At 32.4% G+C, this 16,963-nt stretch overlaps 1 protein-coding gene and 1 long non-coding RNA gene across 5 annotated transcripts in view; both read left to right on the top strand.

Moving 5' to 3' along the window:
* LOC127731602 (E3 ubiquitin-protein ligase TRIM71-like) overlaps nt 1–16,963 on the top strand; it is a 402,197-nt gene that overhangs the window by 82,280 nt on the left and 302,954 nt on the right. The gene's annotated exons all lie outside the window — the stretch shown is intronic.
* On the top strand, nt 7,801–9,253 carry LOC127731639 (uncharacterized). The gene is made up of 2 exons (XR_007995655.1): nt 7,801–7,906; nt 8,738–9,253. It is a non-coding gene; the product is annotated as an uncharacterized LOC127731639 (long non-coding RNA).

The raw sequence follows: 16,963 nt of genomic DNA, 5'->3' as shown, positions 1-16,963 counted from the left end.
GCAATCTCCATTTAGTATTTGTTATTACAACTATTATTGTCAAAGTTTTATCACCTTATTAGTTGTGATAATTCTTTGTAAACCTTATTTTATGATTTTGGAACAGAATGATGACTGCCTTTTACGCTGCAGGTGGATGAGTGTCTCACATTTTTTTTTATCGATGAGTCCCTGTTTACTTTTATAAACAACTGCCATACAAGTTGGGTTTTTAGCTAGGTATAACATTTAATAATGTTGTTAATAATGTGTCACTATATTTTGCCTATCATAAACAAATCGACGGATGACACCAGTAGAGTATAAAGTATTGATTAGTCCGTCCGTTAAATTGTTTCACTGACTTCGTGTTGTTCTAGTTTGATGTTTTAGTATTGAATTGTGCCTTTTTTGTATGCTAGTAATGTCTGATTTGTTATGTTTCATTTTTGTGATTCTTAACACTCCTTTTGTTTCTTGTCAAATCAATTATCGTTTATTTTTTTCTTTCGTTAAATCCTTTTATATTGACATTTTATTATTGTCAGGTTGGCGTTTTAGTGACGTAAAATCTAATATATCCTTGGATTAATTATTCCAGTTATCTTTCCAACATAATAGTTAATTACTTTTTAACATGTCTAATCTCTTTAAGATTGATAACTTGTGTATACGTCATTCTTTGCAAAGCTAGTGTTCCCTTCTTTATGGATAGTTATGTCATATATATTAACAGAAATACTAAACAAAAACAAAAACACATCTTTACCCTTTTATGTAGGTTTATATCTAGCTGGATATGAAAACAACCAGATATATTGATTTAAACATAAGATTTAAGTGATCGATTGTTGGTTGCTTAACATCCAGTGGCAAATATTTTTTTTTATTCTCCGGTTGATGTTTTATACTTGTAATTGCTAGAATTTTTATTTTGTGCGTAAAATATAACAGGCCTAAATACAATATATGGTGTTAAACCGTTTTCTGCTCTGTTAGATAAGTAATGTCATGTTGTGAAAATAGAGTAACAGAAGCGAAATATTGAGCATGCAAATTATCGTCTATCTGATAACATGAATTGCATACTGATTATACGACAAAGACATTTTTTTATGTTTTCGTGAGTTGATATATGAAATATGCCTCATTCACGCCTGTGATTTTTCTTCTCGTCGTTCATCATGTTTTGTCATCTATTAGTCCTTTTCTCAACTACTTATAAAATGTCTTTGTCATTTCGTATCTGCCACCTTATTTTTTTTGTTAACAGATAAAATTATACCTAAAAAACAGCCAAATCCATCTACGGTCAACCTTAGCCTGAGGGAGTTGAAACCTCCTTTTTTTATAATTTAAAATTTATATACGAACAATTTTAGAAATGTTTGTTTCAAATCATGTGAGTACCGAAGAACTGGCTACTGAGCTTGAAATACCATTGGGGACTAATAGTCTACCAGCAAAGGTATCGACCCAGTGCTATAAAGAATGAAAACAACACGTTATAAAATCAATGTGTCCGAAGCGCTTTTCTTGATTAACCTTCATCAAGACTCTCAAAGCCAAATATTTGAAAGCCAAGGGTGTTTAAGAACCGAAACAGTTGAAGAGCTATATGACCAAAAGTACCTAAAATAGCCAAATTCATCTGAGGTCAACTTTGCCTGCGGGGAGTTGAAACCTCAGTGAGTTAATTTTTACCTAAAAAAATGATGTTATTTTTTTAATGTTTACAAGAATATCCGTCCCATTCATCATTATCTATCAATTAAACAACTTAATATTTTACAGAGTTATCTCCCTGTAGTGTTAGGTACCACCTTAATATTTGACCAAAAATCTTCAAACAAATTGATAATTTGAATCATCAAGATTTCTTGATTTGAGTTCATGCTGCAGAATATGTAAAATTGACGCTAGTACATGTAACAACATTGACTTTTTATATGTGAGTTTCAGTTAAAATTGAAAGACTTTTGTGAAACGAAAGGATGATGAATAATGCATTTCGGATAATTTTCATACAATAATGTTGATCGGGCTGTATTTTTGGATAACTATGATTGACTAGGGCTAAGTATATTTTGTAAATAATATTGCTACAAAATGAATTAATTTTCATTGATGTCTTGAATTAGTATATCAAACAACTAATTAAAGAAAGACATCTATTAACATATTCATCATCATTCAACGTTTGAGGTTTTTCTATACGAATAAACATCTCAGTCTATGTTTCATTGTCAAGTATTAAGTACTTGATTCTAAGGGCTAACAATTAATTATTATCACACCAAGGGTATCCTTTATCTGATGATGATAAGTCTCTACTTGATTAAATCAACCTGATGACTTTTAGAAAGTCTGTTTCCTGTGTTATTCGCCTTTGGAACGCACTATCGTCCTTCAGGATAAAGTATTGTCACGTGATTGTTTATTTCTGATTAATTTGGTAGGCGTATATCAAATAAAAAAAGCTGCACAACGATCATTCTATTGTTCATAGTGATCCCACGTATATTTCACTACAGATACAAGGTACAGTAAAAATACAAATAAGGATGTGTGGAGTTAAGCTTACGTAAACAGTAGAATGTTTATGATATTTAAATACTAGTAACAGTTTTGAGACTCAGCAGATACAATAATTGCAACATCTAGTAGTATTCTTTGATTGAGTTTTGTGTCAGATAAAGTTATGCTTTTGTAATATGGCCTACTTTTTGTGATTTGACTAACTTTGTTTGTAAATATCTTTCGTTCTTTACCTGGCAAGACCTACAGCTTTTAAATTTTAAGCTACGTGTGGTGACGGAATCCTTGACTTCATGATTTACCAACTATACATGGTTCACGCTAATTAAAAACTAAAACGTCACTAGGAAGAATTCTTATAACTTCGACACTGGTTAAATCGGCACCTGGTCAAATCGGCACATGTGATTGTTATTTCGGCACCTAGTCAAATCGGACTCTCGTTAATTCGACACCAGGGGTCTGTTGTTCAACTTGGCGTTAGACTAATCATATGATTATTTTTAACGAGTCGTTAAAAGTTAATCGCATGACTAGTAAATACAATGATTAAATTGTGTTGTTCGACTGATTGTAATCATTGTATTTGTTAATCACTGTAGTAATTTTTAATCATATGATTAATTTTGGCTAATTAGCAAGTGTTTCTTACAATGCATTGTAAATCAGGACCTATAACTTCCTTTTCTGTTTTAAATTATAACCTACTTCTTTTTACCCAGTTTTTGGGTGTCAAATATACATGATTGAATAAATATCGTATAACATGTTTATATTTGTATGGTAATATTTACATAGTTTAGATTCATCAAAATTGTCTGTTTGAGTTAAAATTAAATGTGCTTGAAGGGGAAAATGATTTAAGAAATGCAGAAATTAATGCATTCTGTTTAACAAAATGTGGTTTCGGGTACATTTTGCAATAATAAACATCTCCATTCACCCATTACTGATCATGACTTCAATGGATTAGGCCCAAAGTTTTTCATTTGTTTGTTCACAGAAGTTGTTATCTGAAATGATGGACCTAGGTGATCGTATAAAAAATCCAAAACAAATTGCATTCAATAGGTAAAATTTTATTTCTATAAAAAGTTATAATCTTTGTTCAAACTAGCTTTACCGTACAGCAACGGCTGTTCAAACTTGGAAACATTGTCAGTGTTTGTCCTCGGTAGGCTAATCTCTTATTAAAGTTGTTACCGTGTTGGTTGTATAGAGTTTATCTTTTAGTTTCGCGGAATTTGAGTCTTGATAGCAGATAATTTGCAGTCATTGTTAAATTTATTTAGCAATATGATGACGTGTCCTTCAAAAACCTGTAATTTCTGCTGTTCATTTAGTCCAACTCGCTACAGATTCCAGGTTATTTGTTTGATAAATGATGAAATTATTGTAATATTACATCCCAGGAATGTTATCTCCGTTGACGCTTTGGTGAAGAGTGCTTTCTTTCACGTCCGCATTTCTATCAAGTATGGCATGCCAAGATAACATTTTAGATGGTTGTTATGGATGGTGAAAATAAATTCAGAACTATGAACAATAAATAAATTGTTAATCATACGGCATAGTTTGTTTTTATCAAAATGAATTTACGACGTGTTCGTTACATTTATTAACAAAACCCTGAACAAGTATTTCATGCAGTTAAAAAACAATAAAAAAAAGATCAAATAAAACTATCCGAGACTATGATATATATTTGGTATCAGATATTCACGCGGGATGCGTAAATATAGAAATAGAAAGATATGATATGATGGCACATGAAGTAACTCTCTATATGTATACCAGAGACCAAATGATGTAGAAGTTAACAACTATAGGTCACCTTACCGCCTTCAAACATGAGCAAAACCCAAACATCATAGTCAGCTACAAAAGGCCCTGAAATGACGCTTTCATTGTTAAATAGTTCAAAGAGAAAACTAACGCCATGATAAATGTACAAAACAATAAACGAAAAACAAATATGATATACAGCAACAAACGACAACCACTAAATTGTAGGCTCCTGACTTGAGACAGACACATACAGAAAGATTAATATATACAAGGAGTGGGGGTTCTCTTCCTATATACAGATAAACACAGACGTCCCGCTGGTATGGGTAACTATTTTTGAAATGTCAAATATATCAATGGTATATAATTTCACGGAGGTAATATATCAAACTTATTATATGTCAATGTTATATGTTTTATTTTTCAAAATCACATTATCAGATAACGACGTCAAAGGAAATAAAATCGACGTTTTATTTTGACTCTTTATTTTGTATCGCAACTTTAACGATCATTACTCACATAACGATAGAATATTATATGGTGAAATGTATATGCTGGATACTATATGCTATTATAATGCTCAATGATGTTGCTGCAATTTATCGGACCTTGGGTTCTTTACCAGAGACATGGGAGAAGCAGTGTTCAGTTTAAAAAAAAACAACATATGTTGGTGATATGAATGATTGGAAAATGTTTTGCTTCCTGAAGGTACTAGTAATTGGCCCCCTACCCCTCACCTAACGCGGTATAGAACTTCTAGTGGCGGATTTTATAATTTGCATTGCTTCCCCCCCCCCCCCCCCCTAAATCAGCCTCTGACTTCTTTTGAACTAGGACCAGTATATCTGTTCCTGTTTTGACAAATCCCTGACTGTCTGAACTTAGGTTTTCCAAATTCTGAATAACAGGTGCTTGTTTTTGTTATTGTGTCAACTGTGAAAAAATAGTGAGACTTTTTATTCACTATATCTGAATATTATACTTAATCACTGACATAAAACACTTACTAGAGCAAATTTTCATCATAGATATTTTTATCCTCGTCAAGCTCATAATTTTTACTAAATGAATATAAATAGCGGTATGATAAAATAAAACTACGCAAAAATATTAATATTGTTTGGTCCGAGCTATCTGAGGGCCGAATTTCTCCATTTAAATTTACCTGAGCAAGCAGTTAAGTCAAGGGCGCTACTAAATGTGCTAACATTTGAACTATAAAAAAAAACGGGGAAATTAGCAAAGACTTGCTTTGGAAATCAATTATTGCCTGTACATTAATACTATTGTAACCATTATTATTTATAAAAGCTTGTTCGTCATAATCTGTTGAATGATTCCGCACAATAATGTTGCCCGTCTTTACAATCAACACTGCTCGGTAAGCGGTAACATACAAACGAATAACTGTCGATTTCTTTCTGTTATCGGATGACTATTATATGTATCCGTTCCATCCTTTACACTGTTTTGTCTAATCTGTTTCCAATTTATGTTTCAACTCAACTCCTAACACATCTATTGTATTGTTTTTTTTTTTTCAAATCTAAAGCGCTGTCATAGCTGGTCATTGCTAAAATACCTGTTCAGGGGATACATCTCATTTTTCGAGCACACTAATGTTCGCATTGCTACAGCAGCCATGTTTGATGTTTTAATCATATGATTTAAATTTAATACACCCTCATGAGGTTGATTACATTTAACGACAGTTTTAACATTTTTTACACCGCGTTAAAATCAACGAACAACACACTTATCATATGATTTATTTTAATACAATGATTTAGACATTTTTACGACTCATTAACACTAACGACAAGTTGAACAACAGACCCCAGTGGTGATAATTTTAGCACCCAAATTCAACATTATGATTTTCAAGTAAACTATTGAAGACTCCGTACTCCGTACATCGTTTTTTTGTTGTTTGTTTTTTTAATACTTTACTTTCACTCCTGGTGTCAACGTATATTAGTTGTGCGTAACAGAGGTTCCAATGAAAACTTTGTTATACACAATTGGGCCATAATGTCTGTCCCAAGTGAAACTTTTATCATAAAGGAACCTCTATTTCATGACAACAGCACATTACCAGAAAACATGGGCTACAAGATTAGTGCCAACGTTATTAATTGTATACAAGTAGACAAGAAATGCAGAATAAAAACAAAACAAGATAAAAAAAACTACCTGACAATTATTAAAACAACAAACGGGTTATTGTTGGTAATTGATATAGGTTGATACATTTTAACCAATGAAAACATTATTAATAGAGTATAGTGAAAACGCCAAACAGAAAGCCAACTGATTATTGTTAATTGTGTACTCTTATTGCTTAATAAGATGTACTGAGTTTTAAACGATGCACGAAATGAACTTCTACAATTTTAAGTTAAATTTTCCTAAACATGGCCAAGTTAGGAGCCTGTAAGTCAGTGGTTGTCGTTTTTTTATGTGTTACATATTTGTTTTTCGTTCAATTTTTGTACATAAATTAGGCCGTTAGTTTTCTCCTTTGAATTGTTTTACCTTGTTCTTTCGGGGCATTTTATAGCTGACTGTGCGGTATGGGCTTTGCTAATTGTTTTATGCCGTACGGTGACCTACATTTGTTAATTTCTGTGTCATTTTGTCTCTTGTGGAGAGTTGTCTCATTGGCAATCATACCACATCTTCTTTTATATATGAGGTCTTTGAGTCTAAGATGAATGATAGTTTATTAGTTGTTATTGCCTTTGAACTAGGGGGCGCCTTCAAACAAGTTTAATCCCGCCACATTATGTATGTGTCTGTCCCAAGTCAAGAGCCTGTAATTCAGTGGTTGTAATTTTTTGCTATATATTATACATGTTATGTTTGTTTTTCGTTCATTATTTTATACATAAATCAGGCCGATAGTGTTTTCGTTTGAATTGTTTTGAATTTATCATTTCGGGGTCTGTTATAGCTGACTCTGCAGTATGGGTTTTGATCATTGTTGAATGCCGGACGATGACCGTTTGATGCTAATTTATATGTCACTTGGTCTCTTGTGGAGAGTTGATTCATTGACAATCATACCATATCTTTTAATTTTTATATTTACAAAAATGTACATTTAATGCAAACGCTTAGTTTTCTTTGGAGTCATTACTGATTGCATTGTGACGTCATCAATAAGTTTTTCGTTTTACATTTTTTTAATCAAAACACACATGAAACGATATCGTATGATACAAGTTCAAGTCCGTTGCAAAGTTATTTTCTTATATTTTTTCAGTTAAACATCAATATAAAATCAGTTCTTATACCTGCATGTCTACATTGTCTGACGTAAAGAATATATTGTGTATGATGTGTTGTCAAATAATGTATAAAACGTTTATTTCAGCTTTAACCCTCGTTTTAATAACATCACTGTACCACCTGCATCACCTCACACAGGTCATGGGACTGATAGTTCACATTTTTGCTGCAATATTTGCTTTGAACTTACTGGGACGACCCGCTTTGCAGCTAGAGCAATCAGTTCTGGATCTGTTTCCAGAGTTTACTAGGTTGAAACAGGATATAAAGTCTGAACTAGCATTTATAAAGTCGAAGCTTCAGAGTAAGAAATGCTCTAATTTTTTAAGAAAATAAGGTTCCAATTCCTTATGACAAAATTGACCAGAGATGTCATCTGATTATTATTTTAGTTCATATAGCTTCCAACGGTTGTTTCCTTTTTTCACATTACTTGCTTTCAAATCATTAGGTTTGAGTTGAGACAAATTCAGAAAAGCGCTGCGTACTCAATGAATTTGTAAAGTATTTTTTTCAATCAGAATAGTAAGTTAATGGCAAAACTTTTAACGACGAATACACATTAAAATTCAGACCCTGAAATTAAATAAGCTTGATGACATTGAATGGTCAGTCAACTAGCATGTGGGTTATACTTCACACATCACAACTTTAATTACCCTTTCATACACAGTGTTTGGTAAATTGGTGTAAGAGCTACGTTATTATTAACAATATATATTTTACTTAAATCAACTTTTTCGTATATCTAGCAGAATAGCAACATTTCTCCTTTTTTAAATTATAGTTCTAATATGCAAATTTGAAACCCTAAGCAGATGCGTAGGACAAATTTAACACGTGTTACTGATATTTGATAGACAAATTTAACACATAGTTACTGATATTTGATAGACAAATTTAACACATAGTTACTGATATTTGATAGACAAGTTTAACACATAGTTACTGATATTTGATAGACAAATTTAACACATAGTTACTGATATTTGATAGACAAATGTCCCTTGAATGAATAACTGCTGGTGCATGTTTTTTTTTCCGTTAATCAACGTATACATAACACATAATGTTGATTAATTTGTCACATGAAATTAAACAACCGCCAATCAATCAATAATGTTTATCTTATCAGGTGGACAAGATAAGAGAGTTGCATTTCATGCAAAACTACAACCAAGGATTGCAGTTATGGAGCCTTCAAAGACAGTGGTATTTGATTACGTTATCACAAACACTGGAAGCGCTTATAACAATCGAAATGGGCATTTTACTGCTCTTTATGATGGAGTGTATTTCTTTGTTTCTACATTTCATTCGATGATGATATTTAATAGCTATGGTCTACACTTGCAAATGGTTAAACACAACTATGTTTTATTCCAAGCATCAGCTGGCGCAAGTAGTGATGGAAGCTCAATGAATGCAATAGTATCCCTAAAACGAGGTGATGTTATCAAAATACGGAATAATCCAATTCGTAGAGGAACATTTAAAGAAGGTATGACTTTCTTTTCTGGTTATCTTGTGTATTAAAACCTGAACACAAATAATACACGATTTCCATATGGTTAATTCCAAATTACTTTGATTTATAGTATTGTAACAGTGCAGAATTGCCAATGTCTTGATAAACTTTTGTGAAACCTGTTTTCAGTTATTGCAATTATGCATTCTCAAACATTACAAGACCTGGTATATAAAGGATATACCTTAGCAAATCATAAACGTCATCAACACCATTGCACAACTTTGACAAACCAGCAAAAACAATTTGCCCCATAACATATATGTTAGTCCAATAGACATAATAGACGCAAATCACATCAATTGTAAAATGAGTCATTGTAATATTCTATTAGTTCAATTTGCAAAATTGTTTCAGTAGACTATTTTCATACTACCGACTTTTGACTCCAAGTATATTTTCATTTCGACAAGACTCCTGACTCTAACTCCAAAAACTATAATTTGTTGACAGATAAATTATTCTGTGATGGTACATTGTGGTACTCGGTCAAGTGAAAGCAAGTAAAAGAAGTAAAATTAAATTTGCGATTGAAGAATTTTTGTCGGAAAAATTAACAGTTATCTTTTCCCCATACTTGATAAAATCATCGGAAAACAGTCATGTTTCCCCTTATTGTACTGACTGTAAGTTAATTGAACGAATAACAGAATGACCTACCACAGAGTAGTTAACCTGTCAAACTTTTATATACTCCGGAGTCAGAGTTAGTAATATGAACATATGTTATTAACTCTATTGTCGAATGATTCTTTCTAAACAAATAAAATATATGTCATTACAGATGATTGTTCAAGTGTCAAACTATAAGTACTTAACCTGATGATTAAAGGGTCCTCACAGTTCCACAATGCAATCAAAGTGATTAACCTGCTAATAAAAGGATCCTCACAGTTACACAAAACGAACTCAATTACTTACCCTGCTAATAAAGGATCCCAACATTTATACAAAACCAAACTCAAAGTACAATGTACATACTCTGCTAATTAACAACTCTTCACATTTACACAAACAAAAACTCAAAGTACTTACCCTGCTAATAAAAGGATTTTCAGAGTAACATTAACCAAACTCACAGTACTTACCCTGTTAATTAAAGGATCCTCACAGTTACACCTACCGCACTCAGAATAATTACCCTGTTAATAAAAGGATCACCACAGTTATACAAACCAAACTCAAAGTACTTGCCCTGCTAATTAAAGGATCCTCACAGTAACACAAACCGAAATTAAAGTACTAACCCTAATAATTAAAGGATCCTCACAGTCCCACAAACCACACTCAACATGCTCAAAGTACTTACCCTGTTAATTGAATGATTCCCACAGTTATACAAAGATAACTGAAAGTACTTACCCTGCTAATAAGAGGATCCTCACAGTTACACAAAACAAACTCAACGTGCTTACCCTGCTAGTTAAAGGATCCCCACAGTTACACAGACCAAACTCAAAATACTTATCCTGAAAAAAGAGTCTCCACAATTACACAAACGAAACTAAAAGTACTTCCCCTGCTTACTAAGGAATCCGCACAGCTCCACAAAGCAAACGCAAAGTACGTACTCTGCTACTCAAAGAATCACCATAGCTACACTTAGCACAATCAAAGTACATTTTATAAAATTAGAAATCTAACTCCACTACACTTAATATGTGTTAATATTAGTTTGAAGGCGGCAATCCTCCCCCTAATATTGTGAATGTGATATGTTGATTCAGTGTGGATCTACATAGTGGGTTATATAACAGGAGATGGAGAGCACTTACCCTGCCGACTAACAGGTTTTTCATCCTTTTGCTACTCATAAACTACTCAGTTTCTGTTGTATGCCTTGATTTGTATTCTCTTAATAGATTGATAAGAATTGAACATCAGCACACTACTATTGCCTAAATTTGATATCGATCAATGCACTTAGTACGAGTATAACATACAGCGATGTAGTTAACAGTAAAGGAAGACAATATCTTAAAACACGTCTAGAGAAAACTTTGCAGATAAACAGTTTTGCTTTTACATTGCGACTTTTTTTTATTTTAAGAACAGATGCAGTGAAAAGTAAAGTAACACACATACCGAATTGAAAACGGAAAGTTCTTTATAACATGGCAAAATCAAAAGCTCAAACTCATCTAACGAATGGAAAACAATTATCATATTCCTGACTTGGAACAGGTATTGCCGTTTTTAGAAAATGGTGGGTTAAACCCGGTTTTATAGCTAGCTAAACCTCTCACTTCTATGACAGTCGCATTGAATTCCATTATATTGACAACCATATGTGAGCGAAACAAATAGACATTATAGGAAAAAACGTAAACAATTGGGGTACAGTAGTCAACATCTTAATCATTATAAAAACAAATAACTGTTTCAACAAAGAACACAAAAGGGCATGTAGACAAAGTGCATAAAAAAAAATAAAAGACATGAACTCAAAATTGACCATAGCACAATTACATAATGGCGGGATGTATAAGTACCAAGCCACGTAATAAGTATATAATAAAAAATAGACTAAACAGTAAAGGTTACAAATATACAAGGACAATGAAAAAGGAAACTTTAACACGTAATTAAGATGATAAACAACGTCAGTACCTATAATCTATTCTTCAAGACCATTATGAATTATTTGTGATGTTATACGGAATATTTATAAAGACGGTCTTGGTATCTTTCAAGGAACTATTTTAGAAAAAGGACGAGACGTTCTGCGACATAACTTTGGCTCATTAACTTTCTGCTCAGACACTGATGACGTTTGATAAAGTCTAAGTAGCAGTGGCAAGCTTTTGAATAGCAAATGAGTTGGGAATGAATATCCCATATGTAGGTGAAGTATATTGCTGCCAAGGTTGGGAAAATTTATAATTTCAAAATTAAAATCGTCTCGCTTGTCATAGATTCTGGTATGGAGATGACCGATTATGTCAAATTCGAGGTATAAGTCTTAAACTGAGTCAGAGGAAGCCGTGTCTGGTGTTTCTTTAATTTCTAGTTATGGAGGATATGTTAATGGAACCCAATCAGATAAATGTGGATTAATATTTATTAATTCTTTTTTTCTTTAATGGTTGAGCTAATTATATTGTATATACCAGTGAATACGCTTTTTAACTGGTGATCAGGCTTTCTTCAATCGTTTTTATCAGTGACTTCGCTTAGTTAACTGGTAATCAGGCTTTCTGCATCGATCGTCCGTTAAGATGTCGTTCTTCATATCGTTATTCATTCGGTTAACAATTGTTTATCCTGTGCGGACTTGTATTATCTTTTAGCTTTTCATTCATCGTACATCAGGTGGTATCATATAATATAATATTGCATCTTTTCGATTCCAGTTCAACAAGAATCTAGAGTTATCGAATTAAGGACACGATTCAATGTTATATATAGAGAAAAGAACAACAGTCTTCTGCTTGATTTAGAAATAAATATCTACTGGAACAAATGTTTATTTACATTGTGATTTCCGATAACAACATACCACTTGTCTCTAGTATGTTTTACCATATCAAATGTCCGGATTTTTTTACATTTTTATGCGAGTTAGGCTAACGTTTAGTCAGAAAAAACGAAGTAAACCAATTCCTTTGGTATACAGTGAAATTCTATATTCCAAGTCACACTATTGCTTGTTATGATAATAATGTCATGCTGGTTGAACATCGTGCGCTTCGTAAATATTTCTAATCAAAACACAGCAGCGACGGAAATCTATTATTTTTAAATGTTCTATTTTATGTTTTTAGGAATGAAGGTTTTTGACTTTGAGGGTTTTTCCCTAGACACTTACTAAACTGTGTGCAATATAACGAGCACAATTGACGATGTTATAATGTATATATATTACTCTATTTATCGTTATTCCATGTTTTTTTATGCGCAAGACGTTTGTAATATTGTTAGTTAATCATTGGTGCGTGACATCATTATTAAACACGTCCTTCAATGTGTGTACGTAGAAAAACCCTGAAAGAAAAATAGAATTTTTGCATAACTTGCCGACTTGTCATCAATCGATAAGTTCATGACATGAACTTTTAGGGACCAAAATGTATAGATAATTATTCTGAAACTCTTGTTAGCAGTACACATCTTAGACTGACCAAGCCATGCTGTCAGATTGTAAGGCGGTCGCATGATAACCTAAATGCATTTGTGTCGATTGATCGTATCTTCATAGATATAAGAAGATGTGGTATGAGTGCCAATGAGACAACTCTGCCTATAAACTAAATTTTAAATATTTTACTTTGCAATACCAATAAAAAATGTCATTGTGAATTTAAAGATCGACGAACAAGTGTTGAACTGTTCATCTTTATGACTTTTAGTTGGTGTCGGTTTAAGGTAGGACTTATATGTTTGTGATCCTTGGGTTTAGCTGTACAGGAACACTCGACGAACACGAGTTGAACTGTTCATCTTTGTGAATTATAGTTGGTGTCAGTTTAGTATAGGACTTATATATTTGTGATCCTTTGGTTTAGCTGTAAGGGAACACTCGCCCACCTGTAAATGTATCACAGATTCATCTGAATCATTAAATACAAATTTCCTGTTTTCAAAAATATGTTTGAGAGAATATATCTATAATTGATTTGAAAACATGAATATTTGCAATGAAATCTAAAGTTTAATATTCATGTACTGTACATATTATTTTGGGTTCATAAAGTGTCTGATCATACAACGCCCGTTAGTGTCGTTGAAAGTGTGTTTTTTTTGTAGATTCTGTATCATATGTGCAATATGGAGAGTTGAACAAAACATCGTACAGGTATATTAATAAATAACAGCATGGTACACCTAAATAAGCAATATCCAATAAATAACAGAAGACGAACATTTAAGAAGATTGACTTGTTTAGAAAACAGGATTGCAGTGACGGAACCCAAGGAAAAACACAAAGACTGAAAAACGTATCTCCACAAGGTGTCAAAAATAGTAGATAACAAATGTTAACAATTACCCTCACAAATGAAAGAACAAATGAAAGAAACCACGTGTGCTATCATAACAATAAATCGATAAAAGACAACCAAGTCGTAAACTCATGTGCCACGAAATGAAATAATTTTCTAAATCTACTAGTTGGTCAATAATTATGCATTCATATCAGTAAATAACAACATGGCATATATTACATAATTTTAGGTTGTTATAAAATGGATAGTTGTAACAACTTTGACTAACCAGGATGAAACTACTACTGTGGGTAACAACCTTGATTACCTAGGATGAAACTACTACTATGGATGTTTAACGACCTTGACCAACCATTAGGGCGATGACATTACTATTAGGGGGTTATTTAACGACCTTGGCTACCAATTAGGGGGACGACACTACTTACTAGGGGATGTTAAGCGTCCTTGACTACCCATCAGGGTGATGACACTTCTACTATGGGGTATTTTACACCTTGACTAGGCTTTGAATCGTTATGCCATATGTAATTAGCCTCACCTAATAAATTAGACATTTTTGCGGATCAATTTTTATTACAGAAGTGGAATTCATTTTCTTTTAGCAATAAATCATACATCAGTTTGTTTTATAATTTTATAGTTACGATGTCAGAGGCTTATAATTAATTGTTCAGATTATGTTTAAAGAATACGTATATGATATTATTATAAGTGTGGGCTAAAATAAACATAAACAATGAGGAAATTTAAGCTTAACTATTTGCACTACATCAAAGCGTACAGAATAAACTTTCCAAATAGTTGTAGGATCTAAGAATGTGTCAGTTGTTTGCATTTAACCAAATACCTCTATGTATTTGTCAATAGTATGTTTCTTTAGGGAGTCTTTTTACGTTTTACCAAATTCTTGTTTGGAAATCGTAATATTTTCTTCATTGATTGACAATATCAATTGCGCTTCAAATAGATTTTGTTTTCAAGCTCTTTAATTTTTTCTTACTGAATTACAAAATATGAACATTGCTTAAAGGTATCGTCGATTTGTTGAAAGAAGAAAAATATCTCTCTTTTACTTGATTCTTTGTGATAAAACTTTCTGTTAAATTTCGCTTTTATGAGTAAACCACTTGTCTATCTTGTTCCCATTTGTAATCAATAGAGAGTTACATAAAAACAATTTACAAATTAATCATTAAACATAGAAGAAATTACATCAGTCTGGAAATAATTCAACCTTTAGGAATTTTCTTAACTTTTTGACTAAACAAACTGAATATTAAATGATATTAAATTGCCTTGATTTACCTTGTCAACGTTCAGACTTTTTATAAAAACTCTAAAAGTCCATCAGTACATTCTTTTGCATTATTTTTTTTCTATTTTATTAGCTAGTCCATTAAATAGAAGAAAACAAACTTTTGATATAGGACATATTTATATAGTCACGTGAATCATACGTGCCTCTAAGGTGAAACAGTTGTCGTGCAATGAACGTATTTGATATTTCCTGACGTCGAACAAGTTGTTTTGTTGTTACAGTTGTTTCTAGTAGTAAGCGAATCAACACGGGATCCTTCTAACCAGGCACACACACATGACGTCTGACCTAGTTGACGTGCTTGCGCGAATAGTTGTGTCGATGTAATATTTGAACCACTCTGCCTGCACAGATTGACAGCCTTACCACAGGTGAAGTTTTCAGTGATGCTTCCAGAGAAAGGTATGTTGATAAGTCTGCCTGAAAAACAGAAACCATAATGTTACAGTTAATGTATGTGTATATAGTAACGCCATGTTTCCGATTTTGCCGAACATTTAATGTTTTTGATATAACGTGTTTACAAATTTTGAATGAGTTCATTTATCATAGTCTCAATAAAATTGTTAGAAATTGTTCAGGTTAACAAATTCTGTTTAAAATCAAACTGTTAACAAAATGATCGAATCGAATGAGAAGGTTTAGGTTGCCACTTTTGTGTCTCCTTGAATATTTTAAAAAAGTATTATGTACTATGAAATAACATCAGTTACATATTCATAAGACATAAGTATTTTTGAATTCTGATGGCATTAAGGCTTCAAACTTCATATATATACACTGCATAACAGCAACAACTGCCAAACAAAAGCCTCATTTTGAGATATTTTCATGAATATTTAGACAGCTCTACCAAAAAATATATTTTGTCACAAAATGTATGTTATAAAGGATCACATTCGGTTTTTAGTAGCGATCGTGTTTCTTAGTCTATGTTTTTCTATGAAGTGTTTTTGACACTGCGGTTTGTATTTTCGTCGTTTTTGTTTTTTGTCATAGCTTTCTCAGTTTCCCTTCGACTTAAAGAGTTTTGAATGTCCCTTTGGTATCTTTCACTGTTGTGTACTAGAGAAATGCTGCAGGAACTGGAACAATATATTATAGTTTCAAATAACAAAAGAAATTATACTCACCACAAAACAGGCCATTGTAGTAACTCTGGGACCCAACAGGACATGCTTCACATTGTTTTGTCAATTCTGAGTAATACTGTTTGTTCTGAGGACAACATAAATCTCCATTTGATCTTTGTTTGCGTATGCTACAATTTATAAGCAATTGGTGGTTAACTAGTTATAGATGCAAACAATTGATGAGTAATTAGTTATAGATATAAGCAATTAGCGAGTAATAAGTTATAGATATAAGTATTCAAATAATAATAAGTCATAGGTATAAGTAATTAGTTATACCTGTAGATGTAAGCAATTGGTGAGTAATTATTATAGATATAGGTATTTGATTAATAATAAGTCATAGGTATAAGCAATATGTTCCCGTCTGTAACACCCTTTTATCTGTATTGTTTGTCACATTCGTGTGCAATCTTCATGATTCCCTCCTGTGTT

This window comes from Mytilus californianus, unplaced genomic scaffold (genome assembly GCF_021869535.1).
Source record: "Mytilus californianus isolate M0D057914Y unplaced genomic scaffold, xbMytCali1.0.p SCAF_20, whole genome shotgun sequence".
Taxonomy (NCBI): Eukaryota; Metazoa; Mollusca; class Bivalvia; order Mytilida; family Mytilidae; genus Mytilus; species Mytilus californianus.
This window is presented reverse-complemented; position numbering and strand designations above follow the sequence as displayed.